Source organism: Apodemus sylvaticus, chromosome 5 (assembly GCF_947179515.1).
Source record: "Apodemus sylvaticus chromosome 5, mApoSyl1.1, whole genome shotgun sequence".
NCBI lineage: Eukaryota > Metazoa > Chordata > Mammalia > Rodentia > Muridae > Apodemus > Apodemus sylvaticus.
In genome coordinates, this window is record NC_067476.1 from 140295904 (window position 1) to 140309630 (window position 13727).

The 13727-nt window shown below is 40.1% G+C and overlaps 1 protein-coding gene and 1 pseudogene across 5 annotated transcripts in view; both read left to right on the forward strand.

Moving 5' to 3' along the window:
- Raly (RALY heterogeneous nuclear ribonucleoprotein) overlaps positions 1-13727 on the forward strand; it is a 75093-nt gene that overhangs the window by 21877 nt on the left and 39489 nt on the right. For 2 of the 5 annotated variants that reach the window (XM_052184013.1, XM_052184017.1), the window contains exon 1: positions 5432-5508. The exons of 1 other annotated variant lie outside the window; for it this stretch is intronic. The gene's annotated coding sequence lies outside the window, so the exon portion shown is untranslated. Of the gene's footprint in view, positions 1-5431; positions 5515-13727 lie in introns of those variants that run through there. 2 more of the 5 variants (XM_052184014.1, XM_052184015.1) reach the window with 2 other exon arrangements.
- Positions 5436-11603, forward strand: LOC127686117 (sodium/potassium-transporting ATPase subunit beta-3-like; annotated as a pseudogene).

Sequence of the window (13727 nt, forward strand, 5' to 3'; positions counted from 1 at the left end):
ACTGCCTAAAGACTTAGATGATTGTGAATATAATGTAGTAAGCCTCATTATCAGTCTGATTCTTTCTTATGAAAAAAATTTTTTAAAGGTTTATTTATTAATTTTATATGAGTACACTGTCACTCTTTTCAGACACATCAGAAGAGGACATTGGATCCCATTACAGATGGTTGTGAGTCACCATGTGGTTGCTGGGAATTGAATTCAGGATCTCTGGAAGAGTAGTCAGTGCTCTTAATCGTTGAGTGCTCTTAATCATCTCTCCAGCCCATCTTACAGAATTTTGTAAATGTGAAGATTCTTCAGTTGGAAAGACAAATGTCCTAGAAAACAGTTGGAGTTAGGTTAGAGATGGTGGGATGCGGTGTTTATTAGTCTAGCATTTAATTTAATCCAGCACTTGGGAGGCAGAGGAAGGTGGACCTTTCTTGAGTTCAAGGCCAGCCTGCCTAGTCTATATAGTGAGTTCCAGGCCAGCAAGGGCTACTACATTCTAGCAAAGCATCCAACTGCATTCTGTCCAAGTCCTAAAAACATGAAAATGGTGAATTCAAAGGTACTAGAGACTAATTTGGTGGAAGATATTTCCTGACATTTTTACACTCAGGCTATAGTAAAGTTACTGCTTGTTAAGTTTACCTAGGCTTACAGTGAGAGAAAACAAGTAAAGCAGAAAGATAGTAAAGGAGGAAAAGAGCTTAAATCTGGTCAAAGTTGAAGAAAGAGTAGATGTGGCAAAGTGATTGTAAATTGTTGAAAATATTAGCACTGCTAAAGAGAAACTATGCTCTTCACTGGAATAATAAAAAAAGGACCCAGCCTATTGAGAAGTCTAGATAGACAATCCTGCTCCACAGTGTCACTTAGGAAAGTGTTTTCTGCCATCAAGAACAGAAGCAGTAGTTGTAATCCAAGCGTTAATGATTTCTAGACTATTCCTGATAGTGATAGCTAATCTTCATTGTCATTTGGGATTTAGAATCACTGGGTGTTTATGAATGTGTTTTAAGAAAGCCATCAGCAAGGAAGAACATGGGTGACATTCATTTCATAGGGGGTAAGGACCCAGACTAAGGAAAAAGCAAGCTAAACCACAGTATCCATCTCAACCCTGCCTCCTGATTGTATAGGTGTCTAGTTGCCTTGTGTTCCTGCAGTCATATCTACCCTGAAACCGTAAACCAAAATAAAAATTTAAAATAGTAAAGTGCATGTATTTATTAATTGAATGAAGAATGGGAGGGAACACACTGTTCATGGTACAAGTGTGGATGTGAGAGTCAGCTTTGTGCAATTGGTTCCTATTTCAACTTTTGTGTGGGATCTGGGGAATTGAACTTGAGTTATCAGGTTTGTATGTCAAATAAATGCTTTGTCTACTGAACCATTCTGTTAGGCCTCCAGTCTTTACTATTTGCATTTTTTTGTCTTTCCAGTCTTTGGCACTCTCTTTAGGATGGCTTTCCACAATGACCCAGTATGCTCTGCCTATACCATTCTAGTTCTTCTTTTAGTCTTCAGTTCTTTTTCCATATGCCTACTGCAAATCTCTTCCAAACTCCTGCTAACCACATGAGTCAGGTTTAATGCAGCAGTGGTCCCATTTTGGAGTGCTGTTTTTTTAAAAAGATTTTTTTATGATTTATGTGTACATCTGTATGCACATATTATGCATGTAAGTACCCACAGAGGCTAGAAGAGGATGTCAGATCTCCTGGATATGGGTAATAGGTGGCTATGAGCTGCCCCTTATGGGTGTTAGGAACTGTAACTCTGATCCTCTGGAAAATATCTTAACTTCTGAAACATCTCTCCAGCTCCCACCAGTCACCCCCCCCCCCCTTTTGTTGCTGTCACCAAATAGCTGACCAAAAGTAACTTAAGGGAGGATGGGTATATTTTGGCTCATGGTTTCCATGTACAGTCTATCATGGTGGGGAAGACATGGTGGATTCCAGACTCCCTTCTGCCTTCAGTTTGACATTACCCAATTCATTTTATATCTTTGGTTTTTAGAAGCTCTAGTACAGATGGCTACTTTGGGAGACTTGGGACTTCTCTTCAAGGGTCAGTGACAAAGCATATTCTTTTTTCCTTTTGACCTTTTCCTCAAAGTTTCCCTCCCCTATAAATGTAGAGTATTAATTTATGCTAGCATCTTAATGTGCTTGAGATTCACCACCTTCAACTGTGAAGATTGTAACCATTTGTAGCTATTCTTAATAGCAAGAGTCTAGGAATAGGCACAACTCAGTTACTGGAGTGGAACCAACCCTGGGAGTTACATCCAGCTGTTCCTTGAGTTTCAGCAAAACTGTTTCCAGAGTGGGTAGTTATTCTTGCTGTCTCAAAACTGACATGAATTTGAAACCAACAGTCCCAGCATTGAGGGAATTCCACACTGATTGTATATTGCAGGAAGTCTGGATAATGTTAAAGCACACTGGTTGGGAATAAGGAAGCTCATTGTGGCCTTGCTGTTGACTTGCCTCTGATTTTAGACAGATTCCCTACTAGCTCTCATCTGACCTCTTCTGTCAGGTGGTATAGTCTTTCAGTGCAGCTCTCATCAGGGATAGAAAAGCCATCTTCTATATAGTCTCAGTTGTACAGAACACTGTCTGGCATGTGCTTTAGTGTGTTGATTTCTGATTATAAAGCCTTAGATTCTCCTAGCTCTAGAGGGGGAAGGGGAACCATCCAACTGTCTCATTAGCATGGAGAAAAGAAAACAGTAATTACTTGTGCCTCCCTTGATAATTTCTTAGGGAAGGAGGATGGGGAAAACTGGAGACAGCTTTGGCTGAGAAAGGAGAAATGCTTTTAGTTCCTAGAATATGCAAAGACAAGAATTTGCACATCTGTTGTATTCTTAGGACATTCCTCCAGGCAGGCTGGAGACTGCCTGGATTGAATTTCAATTTTTGTGATCTATACTATGTTCTTAATTGTCTCATTAAATTACCTGCTACCTATCAGGGTTTCTGTAATATTCCTGATCTGTAATATGTCATCTGGCTTTGTTGAGGAATAGGGTGGGATTTTGCTGGAACACTTTGAGACCCGACTACATATTTATGTTAAGAGGTCTTGAAGCAACACACATTTTGATTTATTTTTCTAGTCTTGACTAGATATCTTTGTGAGTGGGAGGAATCTTAAAAGAACTACACAATATAGTTGTTTCAAGGTTAATAAGAAAAGCAAGATTCATAGGAAGGTTGAGGCAGGTAGGGCTGGAGAGATGGCTCAGCAGTTAAGAGCATTGAATGCTCTTCCAAAGGTCCTGAATTCAAATCCCAGCAACCACATGGTAGCTCACAACCATCTGTAATGGGATCTGTTACCCTCTTCTGGGGTGTCTGAGGGCAACCACAGTGTACTTACATATAATAAGTAAAATCTTTTTAAAAAAAAGATTGAGGCAACTTTGAAAGTGGGAGGTTAGAGACACTGGAACAGGACTAGTAAATCCATATGCAAGCTTGGCTGTGGACATTGGCTGTTGGCTGAGTGCTAATCTTTGATTATCTCTGTGTGAGCAGTTGGAAGCCCAGAAGTACTGATTGTAGCAGTAGTAGGTTGGTGGAGGCCCTCTGCTGGTGAGCATTGCTGGAGGGAGTTTGAAACTAGTGATTATTTTCTGTGCCTGCTCTCTCCTGTCTTGGTTGCTACTCCAGAGGCCAAGGAAACCCAGTCTGTTTTCTTTTCCTTCCCCGGGAAGATACCACTTCAGCACCACCTTTGAGGTAGCCTTTTGGAAGTCATTCACTGTAAACAACTAAGGGTCCTATAAAGACATACTATTTAAGCATTTGTTTACTAATACAGAAAATGATTGCTTCTGTCAAATTTATAGTCTTCTACTCCTTAAAATATTACCTTTTTATCTCACTGAGCCTTTTGTTTGATTAACCACATCTTTACTGCTTGGGTTCTGTTGTTCCCATAATTTTATATTCCTGATTTATTTTTCTTTGCTTCTAATTATAGATTCCTGGTTTCCTTATACTTTTGTAGAATCTGCTCCCTATTTTTAAATGGAATATTCTAAAATAACATAGTCTAAGGGAAGGGCAATTCTCTTCAGTCTAACTTGCAGTTAATTGGGCCATAATAATGTGCTTCTCAGAAATTAGGACAGAATATGTACCCAGGACCCAGTAAATGCTGGTTCTCAGAAAGGTCTCCATATCAGTGTATAAAGTGCTTTGGTCAGATATTTCAGGACAAGCCTACTTGTTAATGGTCTCAACCTTTAGCATGTAGGGCTGGAGAAATGGCTTAGTGACTAAGTGACTGAGAGCACTTGCTGTTCTTTCAGGCAAAGTGACACCATAAGGTCCCCAGCATCCACATCCAATGGCTCACAAGTACCTCTCTAACTGCTGCTCCAGGGGATTTGATACTTTCTGGCCTCCACGGTATCTGAACATATTTAACATTCATTCACATAAACCCACACAGAAACACATAAAATAAACCATCATCCTTGATAATATTTATTTTTGTGTGTCTGTGTTAAGATTTTTCTTATTTTTATTTGTGTGTGCCTGGCTGTTTGTGAGTGAATAGCCTGTATGAGGCAGGTCCCCACAGAGGCCAGAAGAGAGCCTTGGAGCCACACTTGACAACTGTTTTATCAGATGTCTGATGTTGGTGTTAGGAACCAAATGGGTCTCTGGGAGAACAGCATGTACTCTTAACCACTGAGCCATCTCTCCAGCCCTCAAATAAAATCGATCTTTAAATAGGGGGAGGGGACAATAAGATGATTCAGTGGGTAAAGGAACTTACTGCCAAGTGTGATAACCCAGTTTAATAACTGATTCCCACATATGGGGAAGGGAGGAAAGAACTGATGCCTGCAAATTGTTCTCTGACCTCCACATATGTACCATAGCATGCTCATGTGTAGGATACCTCTAAGTAGTGGGGAAAAAAGATTGTGGTCCAGTATGGTAAATGCCTCGTATTGTGGTTTGAAAAATGTGACCTGTAAATTCATGTGTATGAATACTTTGTTCCTTAGCTGGTTGCGCTATTTTGGAAGAGTATGGATACTTTTGGAAATGGCGCCACCAGTAGGTTACTGTGGGAAGGCCTTGCGGTTTTATAACACAGCCTGTTCTCTGCTTCCTGACCAATGTGCTGTTATGCCCTCCTTCCTCTCCATGGTGGACTCTATCTCTCCTTATTTCTAATATTTACTTACTAATTTAATTGTGTCTGTACGAGTGTGTGTGTGTGTTGGTCAGAGGGCAAACCTCTTGGTGAGCCAGTTGTTGAGTCCTGTTTTTCTTTCATGACTGTGCTTAAATTTTCTTCTTCACACTCAACATGGTCTGAAAATCATATATTCAGTATTGAGCCAGGATGCAAAGTGTTATGAGGGTAAGACCCTTGACAGACCTCTTTTTTTCTGTTACAGGTGAGCCCTATTTCTAGAGACAGCTGCTGTTGACCCCATACCCCAAAGGACGAAATAGCTGGCTAAACTCATTCTTGGTACTGGTGAGCGGGAGTATCCGGGCAGTTTGGGCAACATTGGGCTACATTAGTTTAGAAATTCCTTTCAGCCTTTGTACAGTCTTAGAGTGGTTATTATTTTTAGGTGTTGGATTATTCTAGAGGTTGGATATGAGCCTAGGTGGCCTACTGGCTTAGGAGAAGGATTGAGGTCACTTTCGTGCATTTGCTTTAAAAATGTTTGGGATTGAGGCGAGGTGTGGTTGACTCTAGTGGTCTTGTAATGAGAGTTGTTCCTGGACATTCTGTTCCCCATCGCCATTGCTGGGCTACACTGGCTGCCGTCCAGCTCCTTGGCCTCAGTTCACCTCAACTTCCACGCCCATCATGATGAAGACTGAGAAGAAATCCTTCCACCAGAGCCTGGCCAAGTGGAAGCTGTTCATCTACAAGCCGACCAGCAGAGAGTTTCTGGGGCACACCTCCAAGAGTTGGGGCCTGATCTTGCTCTTCTCCTTAGTATTTTATGGGTTCTTGGCTGCACTCTTCACATTCACAATGTGGGCCATACTCCAGACTATGAATGATGAAGTTCTGAGATATTGAGACCAGGTTCCTAGTCCAGGACTTAGGGTTTTTCTCAGACCCCAGCCTTGGAATATGCATACAGCGTGTCTGAGCCACATACTTACGAGAAATTTGAAGACCTGAAGAGTTTCCTAAAGCCATATTCTGTAGAAGAACAGAAGAATCTTACAGATTGTCCTGATTGAACACTTTCATCAGAAGGGTCCAGATTATAGTGTGTGTCAGTTTCCAGTTTCCTTGCTTCAAGAATGTAGTGGTATGAATGATGCTGATCTTGGCTATTCCAAAGGACAACCTTGTATTCTTGTGAAAATGAACAGAATAGTTGAGTTGGTCCTGGATAGAGCTCCACATATAACTTGTGTGATAAAGGATGAAAACATAGCAAATATAGCAACTTATCCTGAATATGGACTTATGAACTTAAAGTATTTTCCATATTTATGGGAAAAAAACGGCACATTGGATATCGACAGCCCCTAGTTGCTGTCCAGGTCAAAATTGAGTCTGGTGTTACCAAGAAGTAACAGTTGAGTGCCAAATTGCTGGATCCAAGAACCTAAAAAACACGAATGAATGTGACAAGTTCAAAGTCTCAGCATGTGCCTAGGAATAGGATGTCTCCACAGAATAAATGTTGTGTTTTTTCCAGTTTGTATCAGCTGGACCTGCCATTCTAGGATTATGAGGCCACCTTGGAGGAGGAAGTGGTGTGGTACACACTTGGGTGACAGCATAACATGCTTCCAGATCATAGTGTTCCGCATTTTCTGAAGTAACTGCCTACTGCCTCTGCTGCCCTTGAACCCATGTACTGTCACCAGATGGGGACCAGTGAGCTATCCATCCCAAGCATGCAGAGTGGGGCTCTTGTCTTCTTCTATGTGTAATTGCCAAATGGCTAAAGCTCATGTCCTGTGCTGTGTAAATATTTTATGGATTTAACGCTGGTAACTGTCATATTTTGATGCCAACAAAGTTTTAGGGATGAAATGGTACCTTGGCAACATTGAGTGACTTTAGCTGCAAGAAATGTGTGAGAAGTTCTGCATGTGAGGGGGGGGGGAAGGGAAATAAAGTGGATCTGAAAGTATTGACTCTGCTTCGGCTCATGTGTGAATGCATGCTTATCCATATGCTCCAGATTATTTTTTACATGCTGAATTAGACTGTATCTAATTTTAATGAGAGGACAAACTTTTCTCTGTTGTAATACATATTTATACTATTGGGGTGACTTTGAGTGTTGGAATCAAGTCTTCCACATTCAGGTATCTTACTTAGACACATTGATGAAACAGCATTTAAATTAGGTGAATGTGCACTGATTTTTTTGTTTGTATGGTTTTGTTTTTTGAATGAAATGAAATTCCTAAGACATAAATTGTATATAGTTTTTCAAAATGTCTTGTTAAGTGCTTTTATTTAGCAGACTATGGACCCTAATAAAAAGAAATTGTGAAATACAAAAAAAAAAAAAAAAAAAAAGAATGTTTGGGATCATTTGCCAGAAAGCAGGCTGCTTTCCTTGTTGCTCTCCAGTGCTATGAGAGAGGAGAGGGTATATATATCTCAGGGCCTAGAAGCTATGTATATTCTCTCATGAATTCTGTTGATATGTTCTCAAAGCCATTGGGGATCTTCTTGACTCCAGTTTCTTCTGTGATCCCTCTCCCCCCCATGTTAGCATCAGGAAATCTTAAGTCTGCTCTGTCCTGTAGAATGTGACATTGAGTGGTGGTAAGGATAAAGTGATCCAGCAGGGCTGTGTGAAGTGGGCGTTGGGCAGCTCAGAGAGGGAGGGAAGGAAGTCACTAACTACATTGAGACTGTATTATGCTAGATCTCACTCTGTCTAACAATTCCATTTTATAGATGAAGAAATTGAGATTCAGGAAGTGCATATAATCTAGGAACCTATAAAGCTGATCTTAGAATCAGGTCACTGTGAATACCATTATGATATGACAGATTTTTTCCATGAGCTGCTTGCTAGTTTCCATGGAATTCTGCTGTTTGCTTGTTTATAAATGTAAGAAGACAGCCCTCTTCAGAAATTCAAGTTATTTGAGGAGCCTAGAAGTATGGAGAGGAATTGGGGTCCATTGTGAGCAGTAGAATTTATAATGAGGGGATCAAAAAGTACAAGATAGGAACAACTTGTGCAGGAAGTGACCCATCTGACTGGAAGAAGGAAATTTCTAGAACTGAAGGTATGTTAGAAGTTGGACTGATAGGAGTTAAGGACATAGACAGCTTGGTTGACCTTGGTAGATCTTAGTTTTTAATATTACATCTTAGCTTGTGTCCAGTTAGTATCCAGTTAGTCCAGTTGTATCTCTCCTGGCCACTATGTTTTTGTTGTTTCTGTTTTTGTTTGGTGCTGAGGACTGAACCCAGGGCTTTGTGCTTACTTAGCAAGCACTCTGTTACCAAGCTAAATCCCCAGCCCCCTGCCATCTGTCTTTTGTGTGTGCAACCAACCATTCAGTGATAATGTAGAGAATCAAATGGAAAAATCTAAGTTAGAAAGTTTGTGAATCAGTAAGTAGCACGAACGAGACAAAGTGAGACCTGCTTGCAACCTTATTCCCCAATGTCAAAAGGGAGGCTTTTCCTTAGGGAATTTCTGCCATAAATCTTTCCCCCATCTTTCTGTCCTTTTCTTTTGCAGGACCTACCCAGAGCAATATTTTATCATAGGGAAAATGGATTTCAGGGCACAGGTGACAGAACTATGCAATGCTGGCAGCTGCAGTTTGCATCATGTGTTCTGTAGGATTAGGTTTAAATGCACTCAGGTGCCCAGGCTGTGAGGCCTCTGCCGTAGTATAGATTGTAAAGCAATTTTTTTAAAGATTTATTTATTATATGTAAGTACACTGTTGCTGTATTCAGATACCCCAGAAGAGTGCGTCAGATCTCATTACAGATGGTTGTTAGCCACCATGTGGATGCTGGGATTTGAACTCAGGACCTCTGAAAGAGTAGTCAGCACTCTTAACCGCTGAGCCATCTCTCCAGCCCTAAAGCAAATTTTTTAAAGAACCCATTTCAACACTAACCAGCTATGTACATTGCTTGTTTCCGTTGTCTCAGAAGAACTGCCTACTCCCACCCCAACTGTTAGTGAAAAAGAATACTTGTTTTGAAGTTGTATATCTTACTGGTCATTCATTCCAGTTTTCTCACTAGACAGTATTTTCCCCCCTGGCCATTGATTTAGGTAATTTTGTATTTCACCTCTGTCTGCTTGACAGAGGAATATAATGCCCACATGGTACTCTTGAATATAGTGTTGGCAAGTTCTCGTTTTTCTTCCTACTCTGAATCTTCAGGTTTTTACTAACATCTTTGTCTTGATGATCTAAAGTTCTACAAATTCTGATCTTTCCATGTTGTGTGCCAATCTTAGAACTTAATATCCTGTGAAAACATTTCACTTTACCTAAAAAGGTGAATTGTTCAGCTGGGTGGTGGCAGCGCATGCTTTTGATCCTAGCACTCAGAAGACAGAGGCAGGCTGATCTCTTAGAGTTTGAGGCCAGCCTGGTCTACAGAGTGAGGTCCAGGTCAGCCAAGGCTACACAGAGAAACCCTGTGTAAAAGTGAATGATTCTATGTAAATAAGTGTAATATATAAGCATGTGTATAATGGTTTATTCAACAGTTTCCCAAAACCCAGCTGAAAAACAAACAGGGAAGCAAAACGTTTTTATCCCTAAGTCCTTGCATAGTACTAATTTATTCTTATTTTTAACATGTTATTACAAGTTTAGCAATCTTTCTTTTAATTTCTGCAGATAAAATTAAAAGCAACAAGAAGAACTATGCTACACTAATTAACAGCTAGAGGTAAAGCAGGAAGCTGACAGTAATAAAAAGGGTGAAAAAATGGTAATAAGTTTAAAGTAATAGAACGGAGGAGGGCATTGAATATAAAGGTGGTTAACAGTCCTACAAACATCTGTGTGCTGTACTAAGATGGGGTGGTGCTGTGGTTTTAGTTTATCATGGTAGTTATTTATGGGATATACTGTATTACTAGGAACATTCTAAATCTATATAAATTTATTCCATTTTCATAGCAATTTGAGAGGTTTCTGTTGATATTTTTGATTTGTAAATTCCTCAGACTTTTTTTTTGGATCATAGCTCTCCCTTTTAATTCATTTTACTATATGATTGTTTTGAAGATACTTATTATTCATTTACCTAGTATTTATTACTGTTTTCTATGTATTGCACATGGTTTGAGGTTTTGAGATTTAGCAGTGAATAAAATAGTTTGATCCTGTGGTTTACATTCTAGAAGAAAGCAGAAAAATGAATAACTATGAAGAAAAGTAATGTAGGATAAGGGGGCCTTTGATTAAGGAAGGTCTCACTTAAACAATAAGGTCAGTGCAGAAGCTGAAGTATTGAGCTCTGTGTATTTTGAAATAACATTCTAGGCACAAGAGTTTAGTTCAGGGCTGGAGAGAGATAGCTCAGTGGTTAAGAGCACTGACAGCTCTTCCAGAGGTCCTGAGTTCAGTTTCCAGCAACCACATGGTGGCTCACAATCTTCTCTAATGGGATCCAATGCTCTCTTCTGGTGTGTCTGAAAACTGTGACAGTGTACTCAAATATATTAAATAAATAAATAAATCTAAAAAAAAAAAGTGCAGTTCAGCAAGGTCAGAAGTCCTTGCACAGCATGTGGGCTGTGTTTGAAGAAACAAAAGGCATTGAATATAAAGGCGGTTATATTCTTTAGTGTCTAGAGAGGAAATAAGCAGAGGGACTTAGACTGTGGAGAAGTTGTCTTAAGGAAGAGGACATAGGAATGTTTTAAATGAAATCAGTAGAAGAATCTCATAATCAGCTGCCTTAAAAAAAAAAAATCCCGCTGGGCTGTGGTGGCACACACCTTTAATCCCAGCATTTGGGAGGCAGAAGCAGGCGGATTTCTGAGTTCCAGGATAGCCTGGTCTACAGAGTGTGTTCCAGGACATTCAGGACTACACAAAGAAACCCTTTCTTGAAAAAACAAAAAAACAAAACAAACAAACAAAAAACCAATCCTCTGACCAGCTAGTACCTCTTTCTTTCTAGTAATATGGTGCGGTACAGAACTGATGAGAGTGTTACCTTATCTAGTTCTCATTTATTTTAGGATGTAGTACATAGTCTTACCCCATTAACATCTGTTTGTGGGTGACTTACTAAGCTAAGAAAATTCCTTTGTAAACCCCTCCCCCCAGTTTATTGAGGGGTTTTATTATGTCTGGTTCATGGATTATCTTAAGGCTTAGATGGTTTTTAAATTGTACTTATTTATTATTACTATGTGTATATGTGCAGGGGACCCTCCTCCCTTTTACTTTCATTAAAGCTAAAGATTTTTTTTTTTCTTTCACTGAGCTAGTGGGCAGAGAAGATAGCTAAGTAAGAGAGGTCCTGTAGGTCAGATCAGTTAAGAGACACGGCTAGGAACATTGGTGGTGACAGGGAGTTCTGAGACTAAGAATACTGCCAAGAAATCAGGATCTAAGTTAGCAAATTGGAACCTTTTTTTTTCTTTTTTTGTCTGTTTGTTTGTTTGTTTTTGTTTTTGTTTTTTTGTTTGTTTTTTGTTTGTTTTTGTTTTTTTGAGACAGGGTTTCTCTGTGTGGCCCTGGTTGTCCTGGAACTTACTCTGTAGCCCAGGCTGGCCTCGAACTCAGAAATCTGCCTGCCTCTGCCTCCCAGAGTGCTGGGATTACAGGCGTGCGCCACCACCGGCAAATTGGAAGCTACAGTTCAGGAAACCAAAGTTTGTTGGTAGCTGTGGTGAGATCATGAGAAGTGAGGCACGGTAGCGAGGGTCTGTAGTCCCAGTTACTGGGGAGGCTGAAGCGTGAGGACCAAAAAGTTCAGTTCTGCTCTGGCTGTAGAAATTCGAGCTCAGCCTGGGTGCTTCCAGAGACTGTTCCTTAAAAAGAAAATAACGAATGAATGATAGAAGGCACAAGGCCACTCCATCTTAGGTTCAAGACCATACTATGATAGACAGTTTTTTTTTAAAAAATCATTTGTCAAGAGACAATATAAGGAACTTAACCTATCTAATGGGATTTAGGTAGTGGGCAACCTATTACAAAAGATCCCTTTAACATGAAAGCAGAGATGGAAGAGCTGGCCCTGGTGGTACAGAACTGTAGTTCTGGCCACTTCAGAGGATGAGCTGGGAGAGGAAGCAAAGCCTCTGGGCTTTCTTTCATTTCTTTTTTCTTTTTTCTTTTTGGCCTGGCATTTTTGTCTTATCTGAGTTTCCATTCTTCTACCTTTATCACCATTCCCTTACATCTCTAGAGTTAGCTGTACCTATGGCTACCTTACAAAGTGCATAGGGAGAGTCCAAAGACTCTAAAGGAATAACTGTTTCTTTCTAATTGTTGAGTATATTCTTCAAAACCTGAAACCATATGGACTTAAAGAAAGTAGCCAGATTTATACTGAGATTTGAGTCTTTCCTCTAACATTATCTTCTGTGTGATTAATTTTACTGACTTTTCCCTTGTGGTTATTGTGATGCTTGCTGATGGATTATTGGAGGAAACAGGTTGCTGAGGTTCACCTTTGGACTGTATGTTCTGGGGCCGTATTCTCCCTTTCCCTGCTTCCTGTGTGCAGTGATGCAAACTGCTCTGTTCCTTGACACTGGTGCAGGGATAAACCAAAAATATTCCTGCTCCTTGAAAGGTAAAGGAAAAAAAAGGGAACAGAGAGAATAAGAAAGGAAACAGCAAGAGACCTAGTATCTATAGGTGGTGTCCACCTGTCAGTAACTTAAACAAATTTTCAAATCATGTTTTAAATACTTAGATTTAAAAAGTAGTGACTCAGGCTCTGAACTTAATCTGTCCAACTTTAGGAAAGCAATTCATTCCTAAAATTCAGTTTCCTCAACTATAAAAGGAGGAACAAGGGTAGAAAGCTTGAGGGCCCACTCCCTTGTTCTCAAGTTGTATTTGTGTTCTGGCTTTTGCCCTTGGTCAAGAAAATTTTGTTTGTGAGAAGGATTTGAGTTTTTTGTTTGTTTGTTTTTTTGTTTTTTTAATTTATGTGTATGTATGCTTGGTGGGAACCCTTGGAGGCTAGAAGAAATTCCCCTGGAGCAGGAGCTGTAGTTGGTTGTGAAAGAATAGAAAATACAGCCTAACTCCAGCCTTCTAAGGAGCCCCAAACACTTCATATTCCAGAGCCTGCTCTTTGTGTTCTTTGTTAGAAACTAGGTAAAAGGTCACATTCCAGAGCCCACCCTTTAAGACCTAGGCAAAAAGGCCTTGAATAGGTGATCCTGGCCCCACAAGGTTACTAGAAATGAGCTAAGTTTATCTTGCTTCTGTAAACTGCTTACGCCATTACCTATCCAGGAGTTCACGCAGTTATAGACTCCAAGAAAATAAGCTAATTGGTCCACTGAGCTTGGGCTCTGATAATTTAAACTGATTGGCCTAAAAACTATGGAGTGGTACAAATCGATTGGCTCGCATTTCGAGGGCTCTTGATGCTAAGGAATGATTGGTTGGTGATTCACAGGCTTCGTTGTGAACTTATAAAAGCTGTCCCAATTCTGCACTCAGGGTCCACAGTCCTCTAACCCTGCGCAGTGTATGGCTATGGAACCCAGAATTCTGGAATAA